General features: G+C 37.0%; 1 protein-coding gene across 31 annotated transcripts in view; it reads right to left on the reverse strand.

Annotated features, from left to right (window-relative positions):
- DLG2 (discs large MAGUK scaffold protein 2) overlaps positions 1-18000 on the reverse strand; it is a 1043894-nt gene that overhangs the window by 306433 nt on the left and 719461 nt on the right. The window lies entirely within an intron of this gene.

Below are 18000 nucleotides of genomic sequence, written 5' to 3' on the forward strand. Positions count from 1 at the left end.
GCCTGCACTGAGGATGAAAGTGGACAGCACACACAAGACTTCCATAAGCATGGCAAGCACACTTGTGGCCATGACTGCACACTGTTTGACAGTTGTGATTATACAGCAGACAAAGAAAATCCCTTCCTTGCAAGTCAGCACTGTTTGCACAGCAGCACTGACACCTCTCTCCAAGGGAATGGGCCCTTCAGTCACCTCAGTAGAGAGGGCTTGCGGCTTTTCTGCATGGAGGAAGATTTTGGTCAGAATTTTAGTGGAAAATAAACACAAAAATTTTGCCTCTTACACTTTTTATCTGCACACATTTTAAAAAATGCAAATTCAAATTTTAAAATAAATCAATAAAAAGTTAATTTTCATTTTAACTACTCTTAATTTAATAAAATTAAAATTATTAATTGAAATTTAAAACACTGTAGTGACACAATCTGGCTGCACAGCCCCGTGTAGGGACCTGTGGAAGTCTGCTCTCACTGCGTGCTTGATGAGAGTCAGGAGAGAGAATGATCCCACAGAGATTAAAATCTCTTCAATGCACAGATGCATGCACACATTCATGCTGCCCCAAACAGCTCTCTGAAGGACTGAGGGCTTGGAAGGATGGCAGCCAGCTAACACTGAATGGAGGAGAGTGTGCTTGGTGACCCAAGTGGCGATGATGGCCAGATGATTTTGGTACTTTGATTAAGACTACCTAAGCAGGTTTGAAATCTCCATTTCAATTTTTACACACTGCTATCCATGCCATCAGGTTGCATATATAATTTTAAAATTCAGCTAGCACACTGCTACCGACAGTTCCTTACAGCTGTTCCAGATCAGTGGGGTGCTGGGACGCCTGGCAGGTTCCCTGTATAGCACTGATTTTTCTGAGCTCACTCTTGATCTAGGGGTGCAACATGCTACAGCTTTCCTCTGGAATTCATCTCAATCCTCCAAGACCCACAAAAGTCAGAAATGCAGGAAAGTCCAGAATATGTTAACAAGTCTTGCGGCTATTTCAGGGATTTTTTGCTGACTTTGCTCTGGCCTCTACGCCTGTTCAGAAGCAATTTTAAACTACTACAACTCTTCTCCAACTGCTTTTTTATTCTTTTGGGCAAAAAAAAAACAAACAAACATTGCAGTAGAAACCACTGGGTTGTAACAGTAAGAAAGGAATCTGTTCTCACGACACCGGGTTACACTTCTGGTCTCAGAAAGAAATGTTTACTTTGCCCACCAGAGAGTAGATGATGGGAAGAGAGATTATGATGCAAATGTTAACGTACCTGTAACACAGTGAGAACGGGCTTAAAAACAATCACTCAGTAGATGCAGTAGGTAAAGCATTGGTTTTACATTATCATAACAGTAAAGCTCATCTTTCTGTAATCTTTAATAAAGCCTTCAAAATGTATTTGTTAAATTATATTTCTGTTTGTATAGATTTGTAAAAAAAAAAAAGTCTAACATGCAAATGAAAACAATTCTTTCTTTTCCAATCAGTTTTGCACTTAAATATTTTTCCCATTACGGACTTTTTGCCTGCATATACTCATCCCCAAAGATGCATTCCCTCCAGATGTAATTGAAAAGAAGGAAATAGCAAGCTAGGAAAATACACTTTGAGCCTCATTAGAAATTGTATTTATTCTATATTTCTACATTTATTCAAATGAATCTATTCAAATTTGGAATAAATTTCCCAGAAAGCACAGACAAGCAATGGCCTCATTGCTAAACAGGAATTCTCAAGAATATTTCAAAATTAATCTTGAAAAGAGAAAGCAGTATTCCTAATTATTCAAAATAAGCAGATTTTTAAAGCATTAACGAGGATTCAAGTTCACTAAAAATCATATTAAATCACACTGTCACAATTTTACTAGCTTAAATGCAAGAAAGAGAAAGAAAATTATTTTGTTTTTGACATCTACTGACACTCCAAGAATTAAAGCAAGCAGTTCAGCTCTTTCAGAAAAAGCCACAATACACCAAGTCTAAACATTTCATGTTAAAAACAGTCAAATGATGCTTTTAAAAATTTGAAAATTACTGACATAAAGCAGATAGAGCTGAGATATGCCACTTAGGAACAGTATTAACTGCTCATGATTTTATTTTTTGAAATGTCTTTTCTCCTCTCCCATTTCCATGCAATGTTTGCATATGCCTACACTGAAGCTGCATATGCACACTGATTTCATGTTCACACAGGAAGTTTCCACACATTTTTGGTGCACCCACAAGTACAAACGGTCCTCAGATCCAGAGTCACCGAAAATCAGAATTTTAGATTAGGGCAGCCATCATCTGGCTGGCTGCTTCTGTGAAAGGATCCTTTACATCTTGCAGGGAACAGTGTTAAACACAGCATAAGTGACTGTGCTGTGTTGAATGTCATATGAATGGACTGTTAAAGGCTATCCTCTCTCGTTTTCTCATTCTATCTGTTTCTGCATTAGCAGCATGTTTCTCGACAGGGATTTGGGAGGGGGGGTGCTTTGTTCCATCCTCACCACTACCCTTTAATTCAGTGGAAAAATCAGCTGGAAAAATCTGATCAAAGATGAAGCAGTGAGCTGTCCTAATCGGCAGCAGACAGCCAGGAGGGGGGTTGCAGCATGCGCTTTTAAGATTGTAATATGCTGACCTAGAGCCTCACCACTGCCAAAAGAAGTAACTCTGCTCTCCTCCCTGCCTTTGGCCACACTTCCCTACTGCATGCCTTGTACCAGCCGTGACAATTTTCTAGGCAAATAGATTAGCAGCTGAAAATGGCACAAAACCCCAGACAAACTGGTCTGAATCACAGACCAGGTGCTTATTCACCAACACCTACAGAGGCGGCAGCAGGGGCTGGCAGCAGAGGATGGTGTTGGCCCCCAAGTCCTTTTTGCTGGCAACACAGCTTTCCACAGGGCACATTAGGAAAGTTGTGACCGCTGTGGAGTGCAGGCAAATTAAACCTGGGGGATGTGCTAAGAAGCAAAGATGCAGGAACAGAAGATGGAGACAGGAGGACAGAAACGGCTGTTTAGACTAGCAGAGCACAGAGAAAATTTCAGTGAAAATATGCCATTAGAGCCTGAGGCCTATTGGGAGGAAAGGGAACAATAAAACTGCTCTCTTTATCTTGAGAGAGAGAAAGAGAAGTTAGCAATCACAGGTTTGTAATGCTCCTGAGAACTAAGACAGATCTGATATCGTTATAAGTGAAGAAAAAGGTGAAATAGTGATGCTTATTCGATATTTCTCCAGTTTTTGCTCTGGCAGATATACTGGTACGTGAACCTTTCCTGACTAGAGAATGAAACATAAAACCTTTAACTCATCCTTTCAAGAGAAGCACTGGGCTCAAGAAAGCTGGATTTAACCACCTTTTGTTGCCCTGATAAAATGGCATTTAATTCAGGCAGTATTTGTGCACATGTTTGAAAGCAGTGGGAAACCTTGGTTTTACCTTACCCAAGTTTTTAACATAATTAGACTCATTACCATAAATATGTTTTTGAGGTGTATTTATTTTAACTGCATCCCCTGTTCAAAATGTTCTTTTCCCTCAAGATGTATCTCAGAATCAGCTCTCTAAGGTTTTCAGTGTGAGGCAGAAGTATCTGGAAATGGGGTCAGCATGGCGGGGCTGGATCTCACTGGTGTAAAACCTAGAGAAATTCCTTTTCCCTGACCTTCTCCTCTCTCCACCAGACAATTTATATGAAATCTTGAAGGTTTTTTTCACCTTCTTCTTGGCTATTAAATTTCACTTGACTCTATTATTTTATTTTTTTTTAATGCAAGTCAATTCCAGGATGTAACTTTTGGACCTAAGAAATAAAAATAATATCTCATGGATTCTCTGCAGGCAGTTACGCAAACCTGGAATGCACTGATGAGATCCAAAAATCTGCTATTGCTTTAACAATACGTATTCACTTGGGATCAAACTGTGAAATAAAGTTCACTTTCTACGCACAAGGAATGCCAGTTGTTTCAACCAAATCTGTGCTGACAGTCAATCACAGTTTGGCTGTCATTAACAAATAGTACCTACATCATTTTCAGCTTAGTTTACTATGAGTTACTGCAATTACTGACAGCAGCACAAATTATTTCACCTCCTAATAATGCTAAATGAAAAGCACTTGATCCTGTAGGTGTGGAAACCAAGATATGTTTTAAAGTAGTCATTACTTTTTTTTTTTTTTTTTTTTTTTTAAATCATGGTACTATGTAAAGCTGTGCTTTTCTCACCATTGTTTTCAGATCAAGATTCAGTCTTGAAACATTAAATAATTATTCTAGTTCACACACACACACACACAAAACATTTGCTGTGTGTAACATTATATATTAATATATATAATAATAATATATCCGAGTACAGCTAGGTCACTACTTTCTAAGTTGGATGGCTGTTCTAGCCAAATATTCAATAAGTTTTCACCAATTAAATGGAGAAAGAAGAAGCATTCTGTCAGGTTGGGATTTGTTTAACAACCATAAATGTCAGGGAGAGACTCAACAGTTTCTTTTCTTCATCCTCCATTCAAAGAGGGGAATTTAGCATTTATCTTCTTATCCCTGTTGCAAAGCTGAACAGAAATACTTTCTTGAAAAGCTCTCTGCCAATTATATTGAAGCTTGAAAACACAAAATGAAATCAAAGTTCATCTTGTAGCTTCTTATCTATTTGCAATCAACCCATAAATAAGCCATCATCCATTCAGTTCCTTCCTCTTTAAAAAAAGAGAGAAATCAAGACACAAATTCACAAGTGGTTTTTTTTTTTTTTTTTAATGTAAGGCAATTTACAGAGCCCTGCTGTTAAAAATTTACAATTACATAGATGATACAGAAAAAGAAAAGATATGGTGCTTACTGAACTATACTAATAAGGTGAAGGCATGCTGAAAACAGATTCATAAGTCATTGGTCTTTGCTTTGACAATTCTTTTCTCACTGAAACTATACTTTGGTCCCTTAGTTCTGTTTATCAATGATATTTTCTTGCAGCACACTTAAGAAAGTGAAACATAAATGCATTATTTGCCAGTGAGAAGCATCCTCTATTCTCATAGAGTAAAATCAGACACTTGTGTCTCCTCAGAAATTATGTTAAATGTTTACTCTTATACATAACTAGAAACTTAACATGAACCCATATTTGAAATCTGTATTCAGAAGTACAGATCTTTCCAGACAGGTCCCTGAGCACATAAAATTTTCTAAGAGCTTGTACTTAACAGTGTGGAGACTCAGACTATAACACTTTAATGTGATTGTTTCAGGCTGGGTTACACTACAGATTTTCTCTGAATAAGGGTTTTCCTGACACTTTTTATCAGAGAACTTCATTAGATACATTAAAACACAAGACCCTGCTATTAGTCCCCCGAGGGGTTCTATCACAGGGTGTTAACATGGTCTTTGCATCAGCTGTTTCAATTAATAACAGTGCCTGAATCTCCCTGCAATGCCAGAGGTAGGGTGTAGGTGTCGGTGTCCGGGAATGGCATACACCGCTTCCCTGATGAAAAGCGAAACCCTGGGGAAAAGAATGAATGCGCTGATGTGTTGATTTATTCCTAGACCACTTCTTGGCCACCCCTTGGAAATTTTAGGCAGTTCTTTGGATGAAAAGACTCATCCTAGTGAGACCCACAGATGCATAACCCAGAGCCTAAAAGTTCGATTTTAGATATAAAGAAACGCAGCTTTGCTTACAGATGGAGAAAAGCGTTTTATCTGCAGTCAAGACTCAGCATTAAAAGCTTTAGTACAGTCCAAAGCAAAGGAGTCCTGGCCAGCCTCCAAATACTGAAGCCTGCTGTGAGAACAGCCTTTGACAAAGAACCGGCCATATACCTGACCAAGGTGTTTGTGAGGAGCGTGACCCTGACTTGAGCAACAGAAAAGTTGAAAAGCAGAGAAACCCTAGCCTGATGTGAGTGAAAAAAATGAAGGCTGAGACTGCAGTTTACCTGTTGCAGTATTCATTAATAGTTTCACATGTGAAGAAGTTTCTTTTCTAAAATTGTTTTATTGCTCCTAGCCACAAGTAAAGAAAGAAAGAGGGAAATCAAAAACGCTAAATTACAGTTGACAACTGGCACACGAATTGTGTGTGTTTTTTGCCTGGAAGACACCCTCTTTATTTCTGCAGGTACGGGACTTTAATAGCCCTATGCCTACTGTTTATCTTAATACTGCAGTGAAAAGAGTAAATTTTGTTATGATCACAGAGTCTTGGGGCTGGAAGAGACTCAACGGATCGTTTATTCTATCTCCTTGGCCCAAGGCAGAATCAACGACAGTTGCACCGTGTCTGACAAATGGCTGTTCAGCACACCTGGATATTTCTACTGCTAGGGACTTGGTGACCTGCCTGGTAATATTTCATATCACAATCATCATTTGTCCTAAAATACAATCAGTCTTGCTTATCGTAATTTGTCTACTAAGCTTTGTTCCACACCCTCCCTAGGGGGCACACAGAGCAAACTCACTCTTCAAAGATGTGCTGCAAAGCAAGAAGATTGCTATCAGGGGCCCATAAGCCCCTTCTAAGTCTTTGGTATTTCACATAAATGACTTTAGATCACTCGTTCTTTCCTTGTAGGACAGGCTTTCTAAATCTCTGATCATTTTTACTGCTTTCCCCTGGAGTCCTTCCAGCTGGTCCACACCTTTCTTGAAGTGGAAAGCTCAAAGGCTGAGCTCTCCAGCTCAGTCTTTACCTGTGAAAGATGAAAGGATTTCTCACGTCTTATAAACCATACCTCAATTTATAAATCTCAGTATAGTGTTTGAATGTTTTATCGCAGCATGATGTGTAAAAGACAAGATGCTACAGCTAACAAAGTCTTACATCTTTTTCTACAGGATTCCTGTCCTGACAGTTTTCTGTTAAGCACTGTTTATTACGTTATTTGATTATTTCTGCTGAAAATACCATGCATTTGTCCCTGCTGTTACACCTTGTGTTTTTTTTTTGTTTGTTTTGTTTTTTCTTTTTTCTTTTTTTCCTGACCACTTTCAGTGTTAAACCCTCTCAGCACATGGTGTCCTCTGAGAAAAATGTGAAAGAGTTGCAAAAGAGGAGTATGACATCCTCTGGTAACATTACTCTTCAAACTTTTTCTAGGTGCTTGAGAAAAGGTTTACTACTTCCTCTGGCATTCTGAGATTCTGAAAGCAAACTGATGGCTTTATATTCTCATCACTTTCCTTGTTCACTTCAGTGAAAATATGTTTTCTGTTTGCTCTTCCCAGTTTTTCCCTTTGCCTTCTCTACACAAGTGTTTAAAAACAACCCCTGTTAGCACTGATTTCATCAGCCACATCTGAGTGGTCTGGGATCAAGATCTTCAGGGCCTGCAAAGTGTTAAAATATCAAACATCTTTATGTGCTGCCTGGCCTGCTGCTTCTTCATTTGAGGTTGAGGTCTTGCTCCTCTGTCACTGGTTTTAATCATGATAGCAATCTTATCACAGATGACCTTTTTGTGAAAATTGATACCAGCAAAATAGCAGGCACTTTTTATATCTTCCCTCAAAAGCACCTGTCATCTCAGCATTCTCTGACTACAAAGGACATCTCTAAATTAAAATCATTTACACCACATTTCAGAAAGGAAGTGATTTGCTATTATAGAATTTATCAGTATTAGTTTGAAATAATTTTTAGAAATTTTGGCTATAGCACTTGACAATTATTAGAATTTAGAAACAATGCACATCCTACCTACAGACTATTGGTAAGATTCACAACTACCCTACTACTTACACTGAGTTCATTTTTTGATTATAGTACAGGAAACATAAACATGCCTACACTAAACTTTACTAAATTATTTACTGTAACTTTATGCTTCCTTATTTCAGTTTTCTCTATTGGAGTGGCTAATATGCCATTCTATTCTTTTCATATGACATCCTAAGCACTGTTTTGCATAACAAATAAAACAAAGCAAAGAATAAAGCCAGAACACAGTTTAGGGAAAAAAAAAAAAAAAAGTCTATTACATCCTTATTTGCAAATATCTCTTTCCAAAATAAAAACTTCAAGCATGCCCTGAAGATATTGTTCTTTTAGCTTACGCAACATATCTTTTATTATAACCCAAACACTTATTTTTGTCATTATGCCCTATTTTACACTCTCTTCAGCTCTAAGATCTTGCTTTACAACTGTTTCTTCCTATCAAAGGAAACAATCGGACAAAATTATTTCTAAGGAATCCATGAGCAGGCTTCTTATTTGTTCATAGAAATCACTACTGAAAATTCAGAAGCCAACATCCCAGGTACTGAACCTGGGTTCATGCTCTTGGAATACTTTGGATATGTATTTCTTGTTCCACTGTAAGTTGCCTCCACATATATATTTTGCTACCGTAACCTCTCAGTTGTGCATTTGTCTTAGAAAATAGAAACTAAAGGCAGAAGCATTAAGTAGTCTTCTTGCCTTTCTTGTATAGGGTTAAAGTCAGACAAAAATGTTCTCTGGAAGAGGTCACAGGATTTTTTTTTTGGTCTTTCAGACACCAAATGTTTTGTATTAAGAAAAACTTATCACCCTGTCATTGTCCCAAGTGGCAGAAAAGATCTTAAATGAGTCTCTGCAAGCAAAGAAAAAGAAGTGATACTCTCACGAACCACACAGCTTTAACAGCTCACTTGAAAGAACAGTTGAAGAGCAGCTGTCTGTGTGCCAGTGATCACAAGCCTTTGGCAAAGCAAAAATGAACTTTGCTTCTGCAATAAGCCTCATCTCAGTCTATCTGCAATACAGAAACCTCTGCAAATCAGCTGCCTTTGTACATGTGACTGATGCAACACATGCAGTACCATAATTTTTGTGCACTGGAGTCCCAGAGTTTTTTGTCCCATACCTTGGGATGACACAGCTGCAAAGTAGAGTCAACTGCAGAGACCATTTGATTCATAGCAAAATGCAAAGAATCTTCTTTCATCCAAACTACAAGAAAGACTGTTATTTCTAGGAATACTACTATGATATTTAAAGAAACAAAACAAACAAACAAACCCTAACTGATGGAGGAAAAGCAGTTTTCCCTATAGTGTTTTAGCTTTAACTTACTATTTGCTTTTTTTTTTTTTTTTTTTTAGACAATTAGTCCAACACCTTTGGAAATTTCTTTTTTTTTTTTTTTTTCCATGTGTTTATATCTGGTTGCTACTTTTTAGCTGTCACCTAGAAAGAAACCAAGTTGCATTCTTTCTTCTGTTTTCATTATGGCTGACTATAATTATAGACAAGCTTCAGAATACTGAAAGCAAAATGAGGGTGACAGACCTGCAGAAAGGACTTGGATATAGTATGGGGAATAGACAGATGAATGACTATTTGCAATTAATCACTTTGGCATCTGGCTTCTGACTAATCCAGCTACTCCCTTCAGAGATGCTTTAATATACTTCCTTCCTTTTTTTTTTTTTTCAGCTGGTGGAAACAAAATAATAATATCAAAAATCTTGAATATTTTTTAAAAATAAGCTGCAAGTTGATATTTTGTTTACTGTGTAAGTCCAATCTGTAAAGCTTGACTCATCTTCGTCACTCTACCACCATCAAAATCTCTGAGGCCTATCTCAGAAGACTTAAAATACTGTCTGTCTATGCTTAGAATTAAAAAAAAAAAAAAAAAAAAAAGAAAGAAAGAAAAAAAATGAATAGATACAACTCCCCAGGTCATAAAAATTTAATTCAATACAATTTATTCTTCTGAAGGTGCCTTTCATGGCACTGCAATAATTTGCTGATTCATGTTGTCTTCCAGACAGCAGATTTCTTGAGAAAGATCTGGACATCTAAAAAACTATCAAGAAGACAGAAGTTGCTATGTAGATAATTAACTGAACAATAAAGGATGAAATCACTGCTCTGTAATTTCACCAGGTTGATTTGCACTTTTGGCCTTATATTCAAGAAAGGAGGAAGCTCTGCAAAGAAGCAGCCATAAGGATTCTCAGACTCCTCAGCTGCAAGTGACAGATGTCATGTGAATAAACTTATTCTACAAAGGGTGCTAAGGCCTTAACATATCTTCTGTTGCATCAGGATGTCACATCAGGCTCAGGGCAATTGCTGTAATATAATTGTTTATTTATTAAAGTGCTGAAAGATCAAGCATAATCATTCCCTAAAACTCACCTGAGGAATTTAAAACAAAGAACATACAGGTGGTGAAAAAAGGCCAAGAAAACTGCCACTCCTTAAACAATTCTCACTCCTCCACTAAGAAAACAGAGAAAAGATACTGGCCTTCTGTCTACAGAAGGACTTCTTTCCACACCCAGCCCAGTAGTTTAGCAAATGACGCCATTATCCTTCCTCATCTTTTGATTTATTGTGTATCTGGAAATACTGATGAGATAATTAACATTCTGCTGTACTGTCTGATGCATCTCCTCCCTTTCTCTTGATGACCTGATGAAAACAGTGATGGCAAACATAATGAAAGGGATCTTCTCTAACTCCCTTTTAACTCTTACACAGCATTCTAGAGTGGAGAGGGAAATGATGAAAATATTCCCTGACCCATAAATTCTTAGTCTACAGGAAAAAATGACTACAGACATTGCAAAATTATGAGACCTGCTCTAATTACATTACATTTGGTTTGGTAAGTAAAAAAAAAAAAAAAGGAAACGGAGAAGAAGTTGGGAAATATTAATTGGGAATTTGTGTAGCACTTACCATAGACAAAAACAAACACAGTGTTTAGTAGTGGAGAAAAGTCCTCAGGATTTCTAAAAATAACAGAGTGAAAAATGCAGTGGCATCAAAAAACACCCCAAAGCTCAGATGCCAAAGTTTCCCAGAGACAAAAGATTTTGCCACAGACAAAAAGATTTTGTGAGGAATTTTCTAGCAGCGCCTCAGTATGTTCCTAGTGGTCAGTATGCAGCTGGGAAAGCCATTTAGTAAGGAACTCTGAAGCACTTCCACAAGTACAGGATACATTGAACAAAACTTATTTTTCAAATGGTCTGCTCTACCTTCACATAGAAGAAAGCCATACAAGCAAAACCTGGAGACGCATCCATAACTATGTTGATGATCCAAGAGCGGAGCACAGAAATTAAGTGCATCTTTCCTCTGTATGGGCAAAGACAAGAAAGCAACATCCTCCTTCCCTCAACTTTCCTGCTTGAGGTTACAGAGTTAAAATGGCTAAGGTGTCAAGAGCTGTGTTCAGGGCAGTCTCATAACTCCTGCTAACTCCTCTTGATTCTCAGCGAAGGACATAAAAGTAACTTTGACTGCAACAAAAGGGTTGACAACATGTCAGAGAAAATGAGGTCATACAGCTGCACTGTATTACGTGTTGTATATAGCCGGAGCTGACAAAAATATCAAGGCAATTGGATAGTAATACGAAATTCCTACCTAACTCAGAAAGGACAAGTACAGAAGATTTTGTCAGTTGAAATGTCAATCAGCACTTAGCCCCAAACATGGCTGAATTTGGTCTGATGTGACAACTGTTTGATACAACCATTTTCTGCAATTTAATTGCAATTTTAACAACCAACACGAAAGATATACTTTTTTTTTTTTTTTTTCCTCCACTGAAGACAAAACGAAGCTAGCCAAAGCTGCTTTTTCTTCAAACAAAATCTTAAGCTTTTTGGCATCTGAGCTTACCTGCACATCCTTCTTTCCCAGTGCTGCTGTTTTTGCTCTACTGCAGACACAGTTCATTAAGATGAATCGTATTCTGCTGAAGCTGCCTCATCAGTAAGTATTGCTGAAGCAATTTAGTAATGATCTTAATGCGCAGTGCTGGATTTTTATAGCCATCTCAATTGGCTATTAAAATACAGCACTGCACTTTGAAATTGCTACTGCACCACTTCAGAAATTGTTAGCATGATGGAGTTGCAGAAAGTACTGTTCATTTCAGTAGTAACTTCCCTCGTTATGAATGATTTCTGGAAACTGATACTTAAAATCTTCTACGAGATGGGGTGTGTGTTTTGCATATTAACCCCAAAGTATTAGAACTACTTGGAGAGTTTTTAAGAATTGAATGGTTTTGAGGGAAAAACAAGACAAACAAAATATGTATATATAAAACTGCTGCATAGTCTTCCATGTCATTTTGCTCACTCCTTTACTGAAAATGGAAAATGAAAGGAAAACACAAAAAAGGAAGTCACAATTATGACAATATAAGATTCCAAACAAGTGACACCCTGCAGCTCATAGGATACCTCTAATTTTTAAATGGTGAGACAACCCACCAGATGGGTGACATTTAAATTCTATTTCCTTGCTGATGGAGAAAGCCATTACTTTGTCAATTAACTACTTAGCTCCAAAGATAGTTGAATTTGGTCTGTCATGACAACAGTTTGATACCACCATCGTCTGCCATTTAACTGCAATTCTAACAAACAACACATCAGATTTACTTTCTTTTTCCACTGAAGACAAAAAGAAGCTAGCCAAAGCCTGAAAAACTAGAACGCAAGTGCCACTCTAATGACTATTATTATGTGAAATTACACTAAATAAACACTACTTTTCTTCAGGAATGAAGGAGCCACTCCACACTGAATGTTTTTTAAGAAATATTTCATATGTGGTAATTTATACAAGCGAGATGGCAAGTCTGTAGTGACCAAAGGCACATAAATATTTTATCTGTGCCATAAAGCAGAATATGATAATAGCAGCTATATGCAGATATCATCACTTAAATTAAAGAATGAGACCCTGAGTCTGAGAAAAATGAAGGTGCAGATATAACCTGCCATTTTTTCTCCATCAGGCATTGGCAGCATTAATATATCAAAGTATTTTTTAAAAACAGCAAAAGCTTTTATGGCATTATCACAAAGCTTTCTAATTTTATGAGTTTCAAGAGAATACCATATTCATGTGATAAACTATGCAGATACTCACATATTCTTATATGAGACAATCCTAGCCTGCAGGGAAACTATGTCTTTTAGAGATGTTAGCTTATAAATGATGATTTTGAATTACTTTCTTAAAATTGCAAAATTATATATTAGTGCTTGATGGAGCACTTTCTGCTGATTCGATGAAATGCAGGTCCCTTCAAGCAAAGACATTTCACAAAAAAATAGTATTTTACTTTAGCTGTAGTGTCTTTTCTATTCATACCTGTGGTAAGTGATAGTGCATTACAGTAATATGAAGTGAAGCACATAAATTAGAGTTGAGAATCTAAGTAGTTTGTTAAATCTAGGTTTGTGAATATTTGCCTGCTTTCACATTTTTCTACAGCTCTCTTTTTTAAGTTTCTCTATTTTACACTGTTTTAGATCAGGATTCATGAAAAAGCTTACAGCACGGAAGGAAAACATCGAAAAACAGAAGTGAATTCACAGTTGATGAGATCATAAGACTGAAATTTTTAAAAGACTATAAGAAAAGGCTTCTGGCTAACGTAAAAAAAAATGCTGAAAACACTTTGAAAATATTAAGACATTTCTTAGCATGAAATTTAAAAGGTTTTGGAAGTTTCAAGCAAATTAACAGAATATTTACCTAACTTGCCATACAACCCCCCTCTCCCCAAATGCTAATGATTGCTGGGTAGTATTATTGTTCAGTAAATTAGAAAAAAATAGGCCAGTATAAAAGTGGGAGAGAGACATTCTAATAAAAATATACATATCATCATCAGTCTGAAGGAAGCTTTTGCAAACAGTTGTCAAACAGCAAGACTGGAAAGTTCTCAGTGTTCTCTGGAATTGGGAAGGAGATAATTGGGGTTCATTGTTTGCAAAAGCTCCTTCTTTCATTTTAAGAGTTGTAACTATTACCTGAGATAAAAAGCTAACCTTTGCCTTTACTTTAGTAGATAAAAATAATAGATTTTCTCCTTTCCTTATTGGGATCAGAAATTGTAAACATAAAAACAAACAAACAAAAAAAACACAAACAAACAAACAAAAACACTCTATTCTGCTGCCCTGAATTGAACACTTCTATTTTAGAAGACAGTCTTCGCAGAAATTTCAGAAATATGCATACTTCTACCAAACTTTCTGGACTATTTCAGTTGTCACTGCAAGCTGGATGCTATCTATGCAACAGAGTAGAAGCTTTTCCCACAAAGGCCATCAATCCAAACAAAAATACAACTCAACTTCTATGAAACAAGTACGAATTCTGGAGTAGAGAACATTTCAGTGACAATTAAAAGTAAATCTGCAGTGAAATCATACCTTATACTGATGGTGAAAATCTCTGCATCTTCTCAAATTTCTGTAACTAAGCAATGGGTTAAAAAATATACTACTTAAAGCATACTGATTCTTTTCCTAGTATAGTAGGAAAGCTTCATTACTACGTAGTGACTTTATTCTTTGTCATCAAGAATAAAACAAATAGCTATGTGAAAAGGAAATCTCCCACGTGTTGCACAGTTGCTTCAGGCCAGCACAGCAAAACAATGAAATGGAAACTCTGGAACTGGTTATGCCGAATGACTTCATCTAACATTTAGATGAATTTGTATAATTAAAAAAATACATGCATATAAAGCCCTTTGTATTTATCCCATCCTATTTCTGAGTATTTTATTGAGATGCCCAATTTAGGAGCTTAAACTTGGCTGACTAAGATTTCTTCTTTAAGAAATTAAATAAGATAAGGAGGATAGCCATCCACAGAGAGATACAGAACTGGGCTAACAGATGTATTAATTTCTAATTTAGAGCTCCAAAACATATCAACATCCCAAGTGAGTTAAACAAAAGTCCCCAAACAGTCCTAATTCGGACAGCAGGAAAGAATAGAAAAATAAGTGCCCCAAAAATATCTTCCATTAGATGCCCAGAGCTGGGTTGGGTGAACCTGATCAAAATGTACCATTGGCTGAATTCACCAGGAATGCAAAAAAATGCATGTTTACAAAAACAGAAAAAGAGATGTAGCTGCTGATTGTTTCAGAGCCTTTCCATGCAAAATAGAGTGAATAAAACAGAAACTGTAGCCATCTCTGCAAGATTCTGATGCAGTTCAAACACTGAAAGTATAGTTACTATTGAATTATCATAGAGGACGAGAGAAATTAATCTTATTTCTCTATAATTTTATTCTCAAACCACCACAACTTCCAGATAGCAGAATAAGTTATCCTTTATATATATATATATATATATATATATATATATATATATATCCCTGATATATAATAGAGCTTAAGATATCAGTTAGGTATTGATAGAACCATAGAACCACAGAATATCCTAAACTGGAAGGGACCCACAAAGATCATCGAGTCCAACTCCTGGCTCCACACAGGACCACTCAAAAATCAGACCCTACGTCTGAAAGCATTGTCCAAATGCTCCTTGAACTTCAGCAGGCTCGGTGCTGTGACCACTGCCCTGGGGAGCCTGTCCCAGTGTCCGACCACCTCTGGGTGCAGAACCTTTCCCTAACACCCAGCCTGACCCTCCCCTGTCCCAGCTCCATGCCGTTCCCTCGGGTCCTGTCGCTGTCCCCAGAGAGCAGAGCTCAGCGCCTGCCCCTCTGCTCCCCTCGTGAGGGAGCTGCAGGCCGCCATGAGGCCTCCCCTCAGCCTGCTCTGCTCTGGGCTGAACAAACCAAGGGACCTCAGCCATCCCCCATACATCTTCCCCTCTAGACTTCACCATCTTCATAGCCCTTCTTCAGACGCTCTCTGATAGTTTTATGTCCTTCTTGTACTCTGGTGCCCAAAACTGCATACTGTACTCGAGGTGAGGCCTGAAGTTTGTAATTCACTGGTCATATACAGTACAAAGTTTTTTGTAGGCTCTTAGAGGAATCTAATACAGAAGTTACAATAAACACCAAAAATCAACTTTAAATTCCTTTGTTTTGAATGTCTGCCCATTTGTTCCCCAGAAACAAAAGCTGCAGTGTGTGTAATCCATTCTCATTACTGTTAGCCTTATTATGTTTCAATACAGAGCAAGAAAAACATATTACTTAAGGACAGGGTTTTCAGTAGTGTCTAAATTCCATTGATTTTCAATAAGAAAGCTCCCTTGCATATCCTTCCTCTGTCACAAACCTCAGCTACTGCAAAGATACTGGCTGCTATAACCTGCAGAGAGTCCTGAGAGTGTCTGAAGTAAAACACCTACTGTTTATTAAATACTAAGCAAAGCCATCACAGTGAATCATTAAAATTGTATGTCTGACTGAAGAGACGTAAAGGAGGCATAGAAAAGACAATCTCCCAAGCACACAAAAGACAGAAAGATCCTGCAATGATCCGAGTTAGCAATTAAGTTCCAGACACTGACTATAGACATCACCCAATATTATCAATCAGGTGTGGCAACCTGATGAATGCACAACTTTAAATATCTACATAGCTGCAGTTCTGTTTGACACCTCAGTTCTCTGTTGTGAAACTCATTTGTGTCTTCATTTATCTCTTTTCCAAAAAAATCGAGTGAAAGAGTTACATTGACTTTTATTACACATGATGCTTGGACAGCTTTTGTAAAGCAGCAGGAGCAATTGCACTCGGACCTCAATTTGAAAGGGCCCAAGCACTTTACCACTTTCCAGCATATGGCCTTTCCCTTGCCATATGCCCAAAGCCATTGCTACAAAATGCATATATAACTTCTTATGTTCAAAACAGATTTGCAAAATTAACCTTTGTCTTTTGTATGCTGGTTGTTGGCTAGAAAAACTAACATATATTAAAAAATATCCAACCTTTATGAACTCATAGCTTGTAATGCCCTTGTCCTGAATACCTCAGATGAAATTAAAAGGATATTTGTATGAAAAGCCTTGCAAATTTCCTTCTTTATCAACTTCAAGTGCTGAAAGATATGATCTACTACACAAAACTAGAAAAGCTAGTGATCCGCAAGTTTAAGTTTTTACTGGGGAGCTGAGTTGCTTTCATGTGGTAAATTGTCAATGCAGTGAAGGATGAACTCAGTAATTTACTGATAGAAGCAGACAGAAAAAGAAGCATCTGAAAAGATCTGCTGCTTCAAATTTAGTGCAAAACAGTTGCCTTGTCTAAAAACACATTCGTCTTTCTAACTTTGTGAATAAGCTTATGAGTAGGGAGGCAGGAGCTGGTGCATGGACTAACATGCAAAAAGTTGTTTTTTTTTTTGCAAAAAACTATCAACTTTTTTTTTTTTCTAACCAAGTTTCCAGTTAACTTATATATATATAAGTTCATATAATATTGAAGTGAAAATTTAAAAAAGATATTTGGCTTAGCAATAAAATTCAGTATTTATAGCACATAACCGTAGTAAACTTCTTATTCATAAACACATGGCTACAAAATTGATGTTTGTAGCACTAAGCAGCAAAGCTTCTTTAGCTTATCATAAAAAGCATTTTTTTTGTATCCTCCCTATTTTGTGGAAATAGAAATATAAAAATAAGTACTTGCAGGCACACAATCAAAGCAAACATCTTGCAAGAAAGTTATTAATATATGATTGCCTTTCCTGTCCATTTCCACGATGCTGCTATAATTTGGTCATGGTGAATAACTTTTCTGTTTCATCACGATCTGAAAGGATATGTTAATTTTAGTTTAGTTAGCCTTAGGTTACTCAAAATGACTGTTATATCATATACTTAGTTTAATTCCAAAGCTTTAAAACCACTGCTGCCTGCACTAATATTCTGATTTCACACACACAGGAAGTCTCAACAAATATGCTTTTCTGTTAGAAAGACAGTTTAGCATTGTAATTGATGACAAGAATCCAGACTTTGAGGGTTTAGCTTAAGGTGTATGTTTAAATCTACCATGCTGTTTGCCAAGAGTAGAGGATGATATTTTAAGTCTCACAGAGAACCATTATATACATAGAAGAGGTATAGTATAGAGGATATTGAAAACAGTGCACTGTCTCTGCTTACTATGAATGATTCTCAACAATTCTAAGTGTATTAGAAATAAAAAAGTATTACTGGCATCAAAAACTACTTAGAAGTATACTGTAATATTCATATGAGATGAAATG

This window comes from Anser cygnoides, chromosome 1 (assembly GCF_040182565.1).
Source record: "Anser cygnoides isolate HZ-2024a breed goose chromosome 1, Taihu_goose_T2T_genome, whole genome shotgun sequence".
NCBI lineage: Eukaryota > Metazoa > Chordata > Aves > Anseriformes > Anatidae > Anser > Anser cygnoides.